The sequence below is a fragment of the Temnothorax curvispinosus genome, unplaced genomic scaffold (assembly GCF_003070985.1).
Source record: "Temnothorax curvispinosus isolate PA1 unplaced genomic scaffold, ASM307098v1 QBEX01005182.1, whole genome shotgun sequence".
NCBI classification, from domain to species: Eukaryota; Metazoa; Arthropoda; class Insecta; order Hymenoptera; family Formicidae; genus Temnothorax; species Temnothorax curvispinosus.
The window spans coordinates 60,504-65,424 of NW_020214962.1; positions in this window are offsets into that span (position 1 = coordinate 60,504).

Here is a 4,921-nt window from a genome sequence, read left to right on the forward strand (position 1 = left end):
GGGCGGAGAAGAGAGCCGTGGATCCGAGGGTGGAAATGGGCTGCTCTACCAGACCCCGGGTGAGACAAGTAGGGTCAAGTGAACTAAAGCGAAACTACCGGGACGGGGGTGTTAAGGGGACAATATACCGCTCTCGTGCTGGGAGAGGGGGAGGGGGGAGTGAGTCGAAGATGGGTTTAATCTATTACCGGGCGACTCGGGCCAAGTGGCTTCTTGTTACACGCTCGTTTGGACGAGACAGACTCTCTCTAAACCGATCCGATGGAAAACCTGGCACTTCTAACGCGGACGAAGGTAGATTTGACGTCCCGAAGGTTTTGTTACGTCGGATGAGAGAAATGCATGTTTCCACGAAGTTCTTACGAAAGCATACGGTTTATTACAAACTTGTAAAAGATAGCCTGCTCGATGACCCAGTACGATAAATTAACGTAATTTAACTTATTAATTCTTCGCTTCTCTTCAGCGTGTTCATGAATTTATCTTCTTTTTATTCATAACTTGTAAATATGCATGTATTCCAGAATGGTTCGAAATTTTATTGCTACAATTTTTAAAATATATTATTAAAATAATATACATGCATGTGTAAAAAATCAATGATGACATTTTGCGTTCGTTCAATAGTGAAGTTTGTTTTCGCATCCATTCATGGTACGTTGATTTAATTTTCGACTCGCCGGAAAGGCAGATGTCTTTAATATCTTTATTATTTCGCCTCCTTCCTTTTCTGATTGACGAATTATTCTCACCAGGATTCGTAAGCGGAGCGCGACGTCACTGCTCCTATACGGGACACGTTATTTCCGGAAAAGGTCAACGAAGCCGGAAATCAAAGGGCCGCAAAGTGCTCGACGTAGCGGGACGTTATTAATTTATTTTTCTCGGCTCGCCGAACGCAGCTGCTTTTACGACTTCGCTTTCACGAGAGAGAATGATTTGTAATTATACAATATTCCTCAGAATTAAAATATTATTTAGATATAATGTTTTTATTATTTAACTTGTTACTTAATATAATATTACTTAAGTGTATTCTTTCACGAGATTTTATTATAATCTTATATCTTCAGCAAAAGTATTTTGCTGTTTTTTTTAAATTATTTAACATTTTTTAAATAAATATAGAAGTTTTACAATCAAATTTAGGAACAAGCCGATCAGGACTGGATCTTGGTTGCCTAATATAATAATATTTCTTTGTGTATTTAATATTACTTTTTTCTATATAGAGACTTTTATTTTATGTTAGTTCTAATTGCACGATATTGTTCTTACATGTTTTCCCTAATAAAGGGCATTTTCATGTTGTAATATATAAATTGCAGTATTTTTGTATTAAGCAAATATTTGTCGTCAGATGACAGCTCTATGTGCCCAAATTAGTAATTTTTAATTTTTTTTCGGTTTTCATGTAAAGTCAACAAATGTCCTTTACATTTTTGTGCGTACTTTAATCGTGTAAATTTAAAAGAATTTGGCAATTCTGTAAAGCCAATTCAAAGATATCGTTTTTTTTTAAAGTGTCGGTAATTACTGCCACTATATAGGCTTCCCATAACCGATTATTGTAAAAAATATCACTTCAGCCAAGATTCAAACCTGAAACCGCGCTTAATCTGTGACGGGTGTCTTACCAAATTCGACCACTGAAGCATGTGGTGATATTTATCGCAATAATCAGTGTTTTAAGTCCGACAAATAATCGGCGCGCGTTTTAATTGATTGGAAATATGTGTATTAAATATACACAGAAATATCAAAATCCAGTCCTGACCGTAAACAGCTTGTTCTTTAATTTAATTGTAATATTTCGCTCCTGTTTTACTTATTATATTAAAAATAATAATAAAAATATTTTTGAAAATCGTTTCAAAAATAACCCGTAAAAATATAAAAAATGCAATTGTTTGTACGTGATGTAGCAAGCTAATAACAATATCTACTCCGTCATACTGAATTATTTCATCAAATTAGAGAGAAGTGGTTTTCCTATTAATATAGATAAACGTATTTCCTATCGATTGATACGTTTTCCTTATCACATATATAGAAGCCGATTTCGGATGTATAACTGTAGCATCGAAATCTGAATTTCTCAAAATTATACCAACCCCCTTCCCTCTTTCCCCATCTAATACCCTTTCAATACCAAATTTAAATTAGCTTTCTTGCATCTATATATCTAGCTGCATTTACAAATTCTTCTAAAAAAAATTGTGTCAGTTATACACATTCCTCGTTGTTAGCAAATATACTTAACTGCTACGAAAATTATAACAAGCGTATAAATAATGTTCCATTCAATGTTCCATTCAATCTTAGTGACACGCGGATTGGATTTGGCGTATAAGATTTGCCAGGATTCGTCGCGGAACCTCCGTTTCGAGGGCGCACCGCGGGCGAGTTTGTCGCGCGAAGCGCGTGTAACGACGGATTCGTTTCGATTCTCACATTATATCACCGGCGCACGTCCCCAGAGATAAGTAACAGGCCGAGGGAATTCGCCTGGGAGTTATGGGAACGGCACGACAAACAGCAAACCCAAGAGTATCCGATGTACGCGCTAGCATATTGCGCCGGGGAAGCCCGTGGGGTCTTCCGTGTTAGGAGTCGAGGTCGAGCGAAAGAAAAAGAGAGAGGGACAAACCGTCGTGGGCAGCGGGAGGTGGATCCGTTCGTAGGGTAGGTTCGAGCGTGCATGCAAGCGACGTTACCGCGGCCCATTGTGCTCGCAATTGTTGCCCATAATCATGCGTCGCACTTGACACGCGCTCCAACGACGACACCCGTCGATGAGAGCCAACAACAGGCATTTCAGCATCTTTCACGATTAAATCCCGTTCGCGCTTTATTACACGTGTATATAGCGAAATCAAATTCTTAAACTATGTCGGAATTTTAGAAACGGTTTTTCAAAAGATAAAGATGTAAAAAAGGTCCAGTGGCAAATTCTTAATTTATACTCGTTGATGCTTTGTCTGGATATTTGTCTACCTAACTATAATATGTGGTTAATTATATGTTTAACTGTGAAAATTTCTTACACAGTTTTCCAGATCAAGTGTTCAATTTCTGACCATTTTATTTTTAATTGACCAGATTCAGAAATTATTAACGTTGATATTTAAAAAAACAAAGGATATATAAAAGGATATAAAATGAATGAATAAAGGTGTACGTGCTAGTAATGTATTACAAATTTAAATAAATAATGTGACAAACGTTTCAACCTGTAATAAGGTCATCTTCAGTGCGATATAACAAAAACCGTCGCTTACAAACTAAAATCGATGAAATATCGGAATTATAAAAGTTCACAAGTCATGTATTGGATTAAATCTTTTTGTATAGAGTCTCTTGATATGCCATTAAGATTCTAATTCAGAAGTATATGAGCTCTCAATTTGACGTACCTATTTAGTAAATAGCAAGTATTTACATTGAATATTTTACATTTTAGTTATTGCAAAAAGAAATGTGTCAGTGAATCACGATCCAACGTAAACTATGCTTGCTAAAAACGGTAAAACCGAATCAATCCCTCCGATGGTGCGTGGCATTATTTTACTTTTTCCCCATGGAGCAACTGCAGGATGCTGTAACACTAACGACAACGCGAGAGGCAGGAGCTTGAGAAATCGGCGGTATCTCTCGCAAGACTCTACATCCGCATCAGATGTTTACTTTCTGCAAACTATATAGACTACAGGCGTGCAGGACTACAAGGGGCGAAATCAGTGAATCGCTGTAATCATCGGGTACATCGCATGCCGCGCGCACGTTTCCGCACGGCGAAATAGCCGACGCGGGAAGGCCCGGCCGCGCGCGCGCGCGCGTTTCAGGGACTAGAGACTTCTGAAACGAACCAACCCCCGGAATTCCCCCGGGAAATCAGCGAGGCATGAGACTTCGCCGGGTCTCTCGGTAGGTAGGTGGAAAGCCGGCGGCGCACATCGACCGAGCGTGCACGTGTGCCTGAAACACGCGTGCCGGCTTTTACGAGCGTTGACAGTGCTCCGTAGCGCACCCTCGTTGTTGCTGCTGCCGAACAGCCGCTGCCAAAGCCAGAGAGGAGCCAAAGGTAAAACCTGCCCTTGCCCGCTAAATTCTCGTCCTCCAAGCGAATCGAGCGAAGATTTGCACTTCGCGAAGAGAGTCGCACGCGATGAAGACAATTTGGAAATATCTCTCTTTCGTGGAGTAAGTGCATGGAGTTACTTCAAATGCATGAACTCTTTTTTTTTATGTGAGAGAAACATATATATAAAGATTTTATTAAATTTGTTCTAATGAAGTAAAGTCGAAACGTTAATTGCGGTTAATTCTTTTGTTTAACAAACTTGTCTTATCTTTAAACTAACATGATTTTTGTGCTCGTAAATTGACCGTTTGACTTTTTTACATAGCTTTACTTTTATCAAGCAAATGATTTTTCTTTTTATAAAGGAAATAAAATCATTCGTTTGATAAAAGCTAAGCTTTTATAAAGAACATTTTGACATGTAAGTTATACTATTTTTGACGCGTAAAACTAAATCATATATTAATATAATTAAATCATATTTTTTTAACTGTAAAATTAGCTAATAATAATATCCAGGATTTCTTAATTTTATTAAATTAATTAAATGTTACGAATTTTTGCTGTAGATTATAAATCCTTTTCATTCTAATGTCTATCAAAAAAATTAAATATTTTAACATTCTGCAATCAACGTGTTAGTGCAAGGAACAACGTGTCAGTGCATCGCATGTAACACCGCAATATCGATGCAGTGTTAAAAGGTTGGTGTGTTTGTTTGTTGTTGAGATACGAAGTGTACGCGCCGATCATAGGAATAGTACAGAACGAAGTAAATACACTCTTGTAGGGATAAAAACGGTTGGCTATCGTTCTGTTTGCATCATCATCCTTTGA